This window comes from Nerophis ophidion, linkage group LG02 (genome assembly GCF_033978795.1).
Source record: "Nerophis ophidion isolate RoL-2023_Sa linkage group LG02, RoL_Noph_v1.0, whole genome shotgun sequence".
Classification (NCBI taxonomy): Eukaryota; Metazoa; Chordata; class Actinopteri; order Syngnathiformes; family Syngnathidae; genus Nerophis; species Nerophis ophidion.
This window is the reverse complement of record NC_084612.1, coordinates 28,857,799-28,870,968: the sequence shown is the minus strand read 5'-3', so window position 1 is coordinate 28,870,968 and position 13,170 is coordinate 28,857,799.

Here is a 13,170-nt window from a genome sequence, read left to right as displayed (position 1 = left end):
TCTAATCAGAGCAAAGCATTTTTGGTTGAAAAAAAAGAGATAAAGAAGTAAAATACAGCACTATGACTTCAGTTTCGGATTTATTAAATTGTATAACAGTGCAAAATATTGCTCATTTGTAGTGGTCTTTTTTTTAAATATTTGGGGAAAAAATATATAAAAGTAACTAAAAACTTGTTGAAAAATAAACAAATGATTCAATTATAAATAAAAGTATCTACACAGAAGTAATCATCAACTTAAAGTGCCCTCTTTGGGGATTGTAATAGAGATCCATCTCGATTCATGAAGTTAATTCTAAACATTTCTTCACAAAAAATGAAATCTTTAACATCAATATTTATGGAACATGTCCACAAAAAAAAATCTAGCTGTCAACACTGAATATTGCATTGTTGCATTTCTTTTCACAGTTTATGAGCTTACATTCATATTTTGTTGAAGTATCATTCAATAAATAGATTTACAAAGGATTTTTTTTTAATTATTGCTATTTTTAGAATATTTGTAAAAAAAATCTTACGTACCCCTTGGCATACCTTCAAGTACCCCAAGGGGTACGCATACCCCCATTTGAGAGCCACTGTCTTAAGGTATTGATTTGTGATTTTCAAAAGCGCCTGTTCATGTAGAAGAAAGAGAAACACGGGCATGTCTGGATGATCCATTGTTATGAAGCTGACTGTGGCGCGTTCTTTCAGATGTCTTTTCCTGTGTGGTGCGCGGTCTTTCTGGGGTCACTTCCTGGGTGGGCGAGGTCTTTCTGGCGTTACTTTCTCTCCGAACTCACTTTGTAAACGATCAATGAGTCCATACAAAGCTAAGTTCCATAGATTTTAGAAATACACGGTTGATGGGTAAAAATGTGTACGAGGAGAGGAACCTTAAAGGCCTACGAAACCCACTACTACCCACCACGCAGTCTGATAGTTTATATATCAATGATGAAATATTAACATTGCAACACATGCCAATACAGCCTTTTTAGTTTACTAAATTATAATTTTAAATTTCCCGTGGAGTTTCCTGTTGAAAACGTCGCGGAATGATGACGCGTGTTTGTGACGTTATTGGTTGGAGGGGACATTTTAGCCCAGCACCACACACAGCTAAAAGTCGTCTCTTTTCATCGCATAATTACACAGTATCTTGGACTTCTGTGTTGCTGAATCTTTTGCAATTTGTTCAATTAATAATGGAGAAGTCAATGTAGAAAGGTGGAGGTGGGAAGCTTTTAGCCTTTAGCCACACAAACACACAGTGTTTCCTCGTTTAAAATTCCCAGAGGTGAAGCTTTACTATGGATCAGAGCGGTCAAGCGAACATGGATCACGACTACATGTCAACCGGCAGTTTTCGGTGACAAAATTGTGGAAATAAGTCGCCTCTTACCGGAGATCAGCGGAGTTTCTGTCCTGCTGCAGCTGCCGTGACTTCCCTCAGAGACTGGCGTCAACATACCTGTGGACACACCCCTCCGACTATCAGGTACTATTTAACTCACTAAAACACTAGCAACACAATAGAAAGATAAGGGATTTCCCAGAATTATCCTAGTAAATGTGTCTAAAAACATCTGAATCGCTCCCAATGCAATCGCCTTTTTCTTCAACTTTTTTTTTTCCTAGTCCGTCACTCTAAATTTCCTCATCCGCGAATCTTTCATCCTCGCTCAAATTAATGGGGAAATTGTCGCTTTCTCGGTCCAAAAAGGTCTTCCTGCTGGAGGCTCACATTATAAACAATGTGAGGATGTGAGGAGCCCTACAACCAGTGACGTCACGTGCACATCGTCTGCTACTTCCGGTAAAGGCAAGGCTTTTTTATTCCCGACCAAAAGTTGCGAACTTTATCGTCGATGTTCTCTACTAAATCCTTTCAGCAAAAATATGGCAATATCGCAAAATGATCAAGTATGACACATAAAATGGACCTGCTATCCCCGTTTGAATAAGAAAATATCATTTCTGTAGGCCTTCAAATGATGGTTTGGTGTGGCTGAAACGGGGTTTAGGCTAAACAATTATTCCTTTAAGGGGTTAAACGATTTCTCTCTTCTAATTTTACAGTATCCATTGACTTGAAACACCTCATGTGATGACTGACCTTTGTAGTCACAACAGTTGCTAATTATGCCTATGTGTCATTTAATCAACACAACAAAGACAGTGGTGCATAAGAGCAACTTACGGTATTTTCTTATGCACTGGCTGTGGAGTAATTTATTTACTCAACTGCAAAGTATCAATAATTTATCTTTTTTTATAGAAAATGGATGGATTATGTATATTGCAATGTATCTAAAATGGCAAAAAGAAGATACAAATGGTTCTATCCGCACCTTTTTATCTGGATGCGCCACAGTTTTATGTATCATGTGTTATTCTTTTCCAAAGTCCTCAACAAATATTTATGTAATCGTGCATACTGACCTACTAACAACTATGTTATTCTCTTTTCAAAGTCATATCGGCAGCATACATTCAACCACATGCACACACTCCTCAACACTGCTAAACTGAACCCAGCAGCATGGAGTCGGCCAATTACATCACTACCCTAATTAAAATAAAACAACGGGACTCCCGCAATCTGTCCTGCAGTGGAGAGAAAATGAGAGGGGGAGAGCATAAAGAAATGGCAAAAACAAAATCCCAATCTGGTCTGATTGTCAGACTGTTACTTTTAATTAAAAACATTGTATTCACTGCAATTACCTCCAAACTTGTCCCCTGTGGCTCAATGAACATCAAAATCTTTCTTCAACATCCTGTGATAATCCCACATGAAAGAGCGTTTTCTTATTGAAATGTGGCGGTTTTTCAAAGAGGAACTCACTCTTCATTGTGTTCCCATTAACACGTGCACACAAGTTTAGATCTGTGCTTTGGAAATTCAGACGATGGCAAGTCTAAGCAGACAAGGTTGTCTTCAGTCTAATCATCATTCACTTATACTCTAAATTGTCAGCAGAGGTGGACTTTGATAAAAATGTTGCTTTGGACTTTTTGGTCCAGACTGCCTTTTCTACATTATTAGACTCGACTCCCCGCTTTTAAAGGGGAACATTATCCCAATTTCAAAAGGATTAAAAACAATAAAAATCAGTTCCCAGTGGCTTGTTGTATTTTTTGAAGTTTTTTTCAAAATTTTACCGGTCCCGAAATATCCCTAAATACAGCTTTAAAGTGTCTTATTTTCGTTGTCTTCGAAATCAATATCCATTTCCCTTTGACGTCATACAGTGCTGCCAATACAAACAACATGTCGGTTACCACAGCAAGATATAGCGACATCAGCTCGGATTTAGACTCGGATTTCAGCGGTTTAAGCGATTCAACAGATTACGCATGTATTGAAACAGATGGTCGGAGTATGGAGGCAGATAGCAAAAACGAAATTGAAGAAGAAATTGAAGCAATTGAGCGAATAGCTATTGACGCTATTCGGCCATAGCATGGGTGTACCTAATGAAGTGGCTGCCTTATTAGCATCGCCGGTAAAATGTGCGGACCAAACGATCAGGACTTTTGCATCTTGTGACACTGGAGCAACTTAAATCCGTTGATTGGTAAGTGTTTGTTTCGCATTAAATGTGGGTATCTAGTTTCAAATATACATACAGCTAGCGTAAATAGCATGTTAGCATCGATTAGCGTAGCATGTTAGCATCGATTAGCTGGCAGTCATGCCGTGACCAAATATGTCTGATTAGCACATAAGTCAACAACATCAACAAAACTCACCTTTGTGATTTCGTTGACTTAATCGTTGCAAATGCATCTGCAGGTTATCCATACATCTCTGTGCCATGTCTGTCTTAGCATCGCCGGTCAAATTTGAAGAGACTTTGGTACATTCAATGGGGGTCTGGCGGCAGATTTCTTGCCAGTGGTGCAACTTGAATCCATCCCTGTTAGTGTTTTTACACCCTCCGACAACACACCGACGAGGCATGATGTCTCCAAGGTTCCAAAAAATAGTCGAAAAAATGGAAAATAACAGAGCTGAGACCCGGTGTTTGTAATGTGAAAATGAAAATGGCGGGTGTGTTACCTCGGTGACGTCACGTTCTGACGTCATCGCTAAAAGACCGATAAACAGAAATGCGTTTAATTTGCCAAAATTCACCCGTTTAAAGTTCGGAAATAGGTTAAAAGAATACATGGTCTTTTTTCTGCAACATCAAGGTATATATTGACGCTTGCATAGGTTTGGTGATAATGTTCCCCTTTAAAGCTCTTTATCAGACTTGAATGTGCGACTGGACGTCAATCAGTGGAAAACTGCTGAAAAACTCTCAATTAAGCTTTCTTTCTTGCAGGCAAACAATGGGAGAAAGAGAGTGTTGTTGCAGTTGGAATTAATCATTGTATTACAACTAGAGATGTCCGACAATGGCTTTTTTGCCGATATCCGATATTCCAATATTGTCCAACTCTTATTTACCGATTCCGATATCAACCGATACCGATATATAGAGTCGTGGAATTAACACATTATTATGCCTAATTTTGTTTTGATGCCCCACTTGATGCATTAAAAAATGTAACAAGGTTTTCCAAAATAAATAAACTCAAGTTATGGGAAAAAAAATGCCAAAATGGCACTGCCATATTTATTATTGAAGTCACAGAGTGCGTTATTTTTTTAACATGCTTCAAAACAGCAGCTTGGAATTTGGGACATGCTCTCCCTGAGAGAGCATGGAGGTGGTTGAGGTTGGGGGTGTGTTGGGGGGGGGGTATATTGTAACGTCCAGGAAGAGTTAGTACTGCAAGGGATTCTGGGTATTTGTTCTGTTGTGTTTATATTCTGTTACGGTGCGGATGTTCTCCCGAAATGTGTTTGTCATTCTTGTTTGGTGTGAGTTCACAGTGTGGCGCATATTTGTAACAGTGTTAAAGTTGTTTATATGGCCACCCTCAGTGTGACCTGTATGGCTGTTGACCAAGTATGCATTGCATTCACTTGTGTGTGTGAAAAGCCGTAGATATTATGCGACTGGGCCGGCACACAAACGCAGTGGCTTTAAGGTTAATTGGCGCTCTGTACTTCTCCCTACGTCCGTGTACACAGCTGCGTTTTAAAAAGTCATATATTTTACTTTTGAAACCGATACCAATAATTTTCGATATTACATTTTAATATCCGGTGCGCGGCCTCAGCTGCTGCTCACTGCTCCCTCAACTTCCACGGGGGGATCAAGGGTGATGGGTCGAATGCAGAAAATAATTTTGCCACACCTAGTGTGTGTGTGTGTGATAATCATTGGTACTTTAACTTTAAATTAACATGTGAAATATCAGCGTACTTAAAGGGGAATTGCACTTTTTTGGAATGTTGCCTATCGTTCACAATCCTTATGAAAGGCAAGAAGACAAAATGTTTTTTGTTTTCTTTTTGTTTTTTTTAGCTTTCTAACATTTACAATTTAGCTGTACAATCAATTCTACCTTTAAATCACTTTCAAAATTCATTCAAAAAACACCAACAATACTTCATTATCTTCCGTAACCTGTATAATCACCAAACTGTAGCAGCATTGCTACTATAAAAGCGAACAATGAGGATCTATTTTTCTAGCGTACTAACACATCGCCGTGCTTAGGTATTAGCCGTTGAAGCTAACTACAGCCATAGATAAACTAGCTTCTGCATTAGCATGAAACGTGTTTAAAGTTGTAATGCACAACACAATGTGATTTCATGTTTTGTTTGTACACAGCTAGCCAGATGCTGTATGCTACTGTATCTGTCATGATACACACATGATGTGCTGTGTGTATCATGATCAATATAAAGTGTGACTCACTTGATGGACAGTTGTCTGTTTGGTCCAGCTGTCCAGGGACATTTTTCACGGTTAATTATGGGTAAGCACTCCATTTATAGCTTGGCTTCAAGTTCCACATTTTTCAGCTCCAGTTTACTTTCATCTCACTCTCGGTTTCTGTCTGCTCCAACATCTCACTCTTCCTTCTTGCTGGGTTCTAGATGCAGTAGTTCATCCTTCATAAATTCAGATTCAAAAAGATAAGGTGGGGAATCCTCATTTGTCCAAAATAGTCGTTGTGAACGGCTTCCAGACGCCATCGTGTGGGTTGCATGGACCATTGATGAAATACATCACGGAGCAGGTGTGACTCTCGTTTAGTCTTTCAATAAACCAGTTTGTGTCCCAGTCGGTTGCGCCGATTTTCAGCATTTCCTCCTCTGCTGCTCGACTCGGCTGGCCTTTCGGTCGCCGGTCACTCCGTCTTCCTCGAGGGCTCCTACTTCTTCTGCCCCGATTGCGCCTCCTTCTCCCATTTTATACAGCAGGAGGAGATGCACAGATTGAGAGCAGGTGTGTGAATTACGCACCTGGTTCTGATCGCTGCAGCGGCACTCCAGGCGCGCCCTGCCTCTCCATTCCGCTGCATACTCCGCCTCCTGGCCGCCATCTTGGGTAGGACCACGATTTGTCCTATCCGTCGGCTCCACCTCACCACAGATCTCCATCGCCAAACTCAAGACGGGATTCAGTCCGGTTAAGCCTACCCCCCCACCCCCCATCCCCTTTTTTTTTTTTAAAGGAGCGGCGAAAAAAACGCCTCGGCCGCCTGTGATCTTTGTCTTTGTCTTTTTCTTTGTCTTCTTTATCTTCTCGTACTTCAATTTCTTTGACTTTTTCCTTGTCCTCTTTGACTTTTTCTTTGTCCCTTTCTTGCATTTCTCCAAGTATTTCTTCTACTTTCTCAATTTCCTGAGTTCCTTCCACTTCTTCTTGTTTAACTTTTTCTTTGTCCTCGTGACTTCTTCTTTGTCCTTTTCTTGAATTTCTCTAAGTATTTCATCTTCTTTCTCAATTTCTTGAGTTTCTTCAACTTCTTCTTCATCTCCATCATTTTCTTTATCTTCAACTTCTTCTTCATCTTCATCATCTTCACGAATTTATTCAATTATTCCTTCTTCTTTCTCAATTTTTTGAGTTTCTTCAAATTCTTCTTCATCTTTATCATTTTCTTCATCGTCACCATCTTCCAGGATTTCTTCAATTATTTCTTCTTCTTTTTTAATTGCTTGAGATTCTTTGACTTCGTCTTCATCTTCAATTTCTTCTTCATCTTCATCATCTTCCAGAATTTCTTCAATTGATTCTTCTTCTTTCTCAATTTCTTGAGTTCCTTCAACTTCTTCTTCACCTTCAGTTTCTTCTTAATCTTCATCATCTTCCAGAACTTCTACAATTATTTCTTCTTCTTTCTGAATTTCTTGAATTCCTTCAGCATCGTCTTCATCTTCAATTTCTTCTTCATCTTCATCATCTTGTTTGTCTTCATCATCTTCCAAAAGTTCTTCAATTATTTCTTCTTCTTTCTCAATTTCTTGAGTTTCTTCAACTTCTTCTTCATCTTCAATTTATTATTCATCTTCATCTTCATCTTCATCATCTTCCAGAACTTCTTCAATTATTTCTTCTTCTTTCTCAATTGTTTTAGTTTTTTCGACTTCTTTTTCATTTTTAATATCTTTTTCATCTTCATCATCTTCTTCTTCTTCATTATCTTCCAGAATTTCTTCAATTATTTATTTTTCTTTCTCAATTTCTTAAGTTTCCTCCACTTTTTCTTCTTTAACTTTTTCAGCTGCACGCTTTACTGGCTGTGCATCTGTGTCTTCAGCAGCGGGCGCCTCCTCTGCACCGCCATCTTCATCATCATCAATCATTATCATTATCATCCTCATCTAGCAAGGCAAACTCGTCCCCCCTCTCCTTGGCCGACAGCTTGCCCTGCTGGTCTGCAGACGCCACTGCACCCTGCCCAGCCCCTCTTTCTAAGTCGGAAGTTTCAGCCCAGGCTTCACTCGCATTCTCCACGACTTCTTCTTTGGGGGGCACTAGCCGCCTTCCCCCATTTGGTCCACCAGTGTTTGCAGAAGCTGGGTATATTGAAGCTTTTCCTCCGCCAGCTTGCTGAACTTCGCGAAAGGGTCCCAGATGAAGTTGTCCGTCCCCGCATCCGATGGTCCTCCCGCGCCGGGCTCCACTGTGATCGGCTTCCAGCCGCCATCGTGCGGGTTGCATGGACTATTGATGAAAGACATCGCGGAGCAGGTTTGACTCTCGTTTATTCTTCCAATAAACTAGTTTGTTTCCCAGTCGTCGCACCGATTTCCAGCGCTTCCTCCTGTGCTGCTCGACTCGGCCGGCCTTTCGGTCGCCGGTGACTCCGTCTTCTTCGGGGGCTCATCGTTCGTCTCGGCTTGCTCAGCTCGTTCGTCTGGTGGTTCTCCTACTTCTTCTGCCCCGATTGCTCCTCCGTCTCTCCTTTTATACAACAGGAGGAGATGCACAGATTGAGAGCAGGTGTGTGAATTACGCACCTGGTTCTGATCGCTGCAGCGGCACTCTAGGCGCGCCCCACCTCTCCATTCCGCTGCATACTCTGCCTCCTGGCCGCCATCTTGGGTAGGACGACGATTTGTCCTATCCCACTGTCGGCCCGTCGGCTCCGCCTCTCCACAGTCGTCTTCCTCGTTTGTTACTGAATCTGCAATTAGAACACACACCCACGTTTTGTATCCGGAAGAAAGAACACACACTTGTTGTCAGAAGTCAGACGTGCGCCGCTATGGAAACGGAATCAAATGCGCTAAGAGAGTAAAATGATCAAAATATGCTACATATTGTACATATTACATATTGTTACGAACATGTCTATTATTACATTATATATATACTTGCAGTGTGTATAAAACGTTGGAGGGTTTAGAAGTTGTTTTAGAGAGCTGTGAAGGCTACAACGGCGACTCCATTAGCTGCATCTTCCAAGTGATTTTTATCATCTTTAACCCCCCCATAAAAAAAAAATGTGTGTTCTTTTCTTTCAAAACTATTGTGAACAATAGGCAAAAATCAAAACAAGTGCAGTTTTGTACAATATTTCTTATCTAAAATTCATGTCACATGTTAAAAATGTGCTGTAGTGAGTGACCGCCCTGAGATCGGTAGGTTGTGAGTTCAAACCCTGGCCGAGTCATACTAAAGTCTATAAAAATGGGACTCATTACCGCCCTGTTTGGCACTCAGCATCAAGGGTCGGAATTGGGGGTTAAATCATCTAGTGTGTGTGTGACAATCATTGGTACTTTAACTTAACTTTAACAACTACAGTAGTTTGATGAAGTAATGTAATACTAATTTACAGCATTTATGTTGAGTACGACGAAGGGGAAAAGAGACAGCACGACAGCAGGAGGTCTAGCACAACGGGTTTTATTAAGCTTTTGATGAATACGTAGTGTGTATGCTATCATGTGTGTGCATGCGAGGTTATGTGTAGAATTTAACCAGATAGGATTTACCAGAGGTTGTGGAAACTGCATGTTGATTGTGAAAGCAAACAAGTCCAAAGGGGCGAGGCAAAAGAGGTCCGTGATACAAACGAGATCCGTGGGGCTGGAGAGAGACTTCCTGAGGTCCAGGTCCGAAAGCGGGGAAGTTGAGGATTTATATTTAAGAACCATCTGATTTACTATAACATACATTAATATTCAATGTTTGGGCATTTTTTCATCAATTCCAAAATGCCAATTTCACGATCGCGATGGGTTTAAGAATTGATCTATCTACGCTAAGGGCAATCACATCCGAAAGCTGGAAATAAAGCAATACGTTTTAACATACATTAATTACTACTATTACTATATGATAATTCAAGATGGATTATTAATTGATTCATAATCAGATCATAGCCCCTGAATAGAAATGAAATTGTGAGGTGTCCAAATATTGCCATGTCTATTAAAGATAATGTTTAGATTTACAAGTTTTCACTTAACCTCTGAGAAATATATTTGAAAACAATATTTTTCAGTTCCAAAATAAAATGACCTTCAGAGCATTTAAATCTGGTCTTTCCACCATAGTTGTTTCTATTACACTTTGGTTGTGCATTTCATTTCCCTGTTTTCATTATGTCTGTAAAAGCCAGCTAAGATAAATATCCCCTTTTTAAACCGTAACATAGAGCAACTGTGTCATGCATCAGGCTAATAGCTGAAAGCCATGGTTCAATAAGACAAGGTTGTGTACAGGCTTAGTTAATGGAAGTAGTGACGCTGGTGCACCCCAAATGTCATTCATCAGACTGCACGTTATTCGTTAGGGGCTACAAAGCCCTGCCATCTTGCACAGGACAACTCATCCATTCACCACAGGCTACGGCACCCGTCGGGCTATGGAAATAACAGATTCTGGAATACAGGATACTGATAAGTCATCCATGTAGAAATGATTGGTGTCGGGAGAGCTTTGTAGGTGTTTGATAACAAAATGTGTTTTTTTTATTATTTCTAAATATCCGTCTATGCCTAACAAGGTTATGTTAGGGACAACCTGTGCCAGGCATTATGACCCCACTTGGAACACTGCTGCCATTCCCTAATAAGCCAAGTTGCTGGTGGTCTTGGTGTTCTGCAGCACTGCTTGGAAAAAGCTCCAAGATGTGTTTCAATGTTTTCTTGTTAGGCAAGAAAAATATGATAATTTGGAAATCCGAAGACAAAAAATATGACCGAAGAAAGCCCTGCCAGGGTGGATGAAAAAGGCAAGGATGAGCCTCTGGCCGATAAAATGGTCTTCTAATATTAGCACACACATACTCTTGATATACCAAAAAATCAGACTATAACTTGTGGGATTAGTGTGATTGTACACAAAAAGCTTTAAGTAATGGGACAAGCTATGATTTTTAAATTTGAGTATTTATAAAGGAGTACGAAAGAGAACGTATGTGATTTCTGCATTGAAAAGCACGTCCACAGGAAATCCAATTCAATGTGTAGTCTAGTGTTTGAGGTTGCATTTATTGTGCAATGACCTCCATGCATATGTAGTGCGGCCCCCTAGGTTCACAGTGGGGCTGCCGCCACAGGTATTGGTTATTTTTGTAATCAAATAATCTATTGATTAGTTTGTTGAATTGATAAAGCAATCAGATACAACTTACTATAAAGCCTCAATCTGTATTTATGAAAAACTATTTCAGCCATAGATATATATATATGAATGAGTAAATAGACGACACAAGAATATGTGGTTTTAGAAAGCAAGGAAATTAAATCAAGGATGTTTAGTTATTTTATCACTTAGCAGGCATATACAGTTATTACATATCTAGTCTTCTATGTATAGATATAATTGTTCATCATTATTAGGTGTACACTACCTTGACATATAGTTTTTCCTTTTCAAATTTAACACCATGAATGGACAATTAATTTGTTTTAATATTACTGTTTTTAAACATTATGCTGTTTTTAAACAGCTCAACACAAAAGGATGACCATGCTTTTAAAGTTAAAGTTAAGTTAAAGGCCTACTGAAATGAGATTTTCTTATTTAAACGGGGATACAGGTCCATTCTATGTCATACTTGATCATTTTGCAATATTGCCATATTTTTGCTGAAAGGATTTAGTAGAGAACATCCACGATAAAGTTCGCAACTTTCGGTGTTAAGAGAAATGCCCTGCCTCTACCGGTAGTCGCAGACGATGACGTCACACGTGTGGGGGCTCCTCACATATTCACATTTTTTTTAATGAGAGCCTCCAACAGAGAGTGCTATTCGGACCGAGAAAACGACAATTTCCCCATTATTTTAGCAAGGATGAAAGATTCCTGTTTGAGGATATTGATAGTGACGGACTAGAAAAAAAGAATAAATATAAAAAAAAAAAAAAAGTTAAAAAAAATAAGTAAAAAAAGGCGATTGCATTGGGACTGATTCCGATGTTTTTTAGAGACATTAACTAGGATAATTCTGGGAAATCCCTTATCTTTTTATTGTGTTGCTAGTGTTTTAGTGAGTTAAATAGTACCTGATAGTCGGAGGTGTACGTCCACGGGGGTCTTGACGCCAATGTGTCAGGGGAGTCGACGGCAGCTTTATGGACGGCAAAAGCTCAGCTTTTCTCCGGTAAGAAGCGACTTTTTACCACAATTTTCTCACCAAAACCTGCTGGTTGACATTCCGTCGTGATTCATGTTTGCTTGACCGCGCTCTGATCCATAATAAAGTTTCAGCTCCGAGAATTTTAAACAAGGAAACACCGTGTGTTTGTGTGGCTAAAGGCTAAAGCTTCCCAACTCCATCTTTCTACTGTGACTTCTCCAATATTAATTGAACAAATTGCAAAAGATTCAGCAACACAGATCTCCAAAATACTGTGTAATTATGCCGTTAAAGCAGACGACTCTTAGCTGTGTGTGTGTGCAGCGCTCATATTTCCTTAAAACCCGTGACGTTTTGCGTACACGTCATCATTACACGACGTTTTCAAGACGAAACTCCCGGGAAATTTAAAATTGTAATTTAGTAAACTAAAAAGGCCGTATTGGCATGTGTTGCAATGTTAATATTTCATCATTGATGTATAAACTATCAGACTGCGTGGTGGGTAGAAGTGGGTTTCAGTAGGCCTTTAAAGTACTAATGATTGTCACACACACACACAAGGTGTGGCGAAATTATTCTCTGCATTTGACTCATCACCCTTGATCAACCCCTGGGAGATGAGGGGAACAGTGAGCAGCAGCGGTGGCCGCGCCCGGGAATACTTTTTGTTGATTTTTAATTACAGTGCAAAAAAAATTGCCTGCAGTATGTGTCTTGCCAGATTTTATATTTTGGAGGAATACACAATATGTATTGCTACAGTAGAAGCACTTGTATTCAGAGGAGGGGCGGTATAGCTCGGTTGGTAGAGCGGCTGTGCCAGCAACTTGAGGGTTGCAGGTTCGATCCCCGCTTCCGCCATCCTAGTAACTGCCATTGTGCCCTTGGGCAAGGCACTTTACTCACCTGCTCCCAGTGCCTCCCACACTGGTTTAAATGTAAAAAAAATTGATATTGGGTTTCACTGTGTAAATCGCTTTGAGTCACTAGAGAAAAAGTGCTATATAAATATAATTCACCTCACTTCACTTGAGGAGGAGCTATACTTCCATGTTTGGATACAAGTTTCACACATTATAAGACAAAATGTGGATGGACTGTTACGATCATAGAATAGAATTGAAAGTACTTTATTGATTCCTGGGGGGAAATTCAGCATTCAGATCCTTATTTGATTGGCAAAGATGTTATGTAATGTAATGTAAAATTGTTTTTTTTTTCT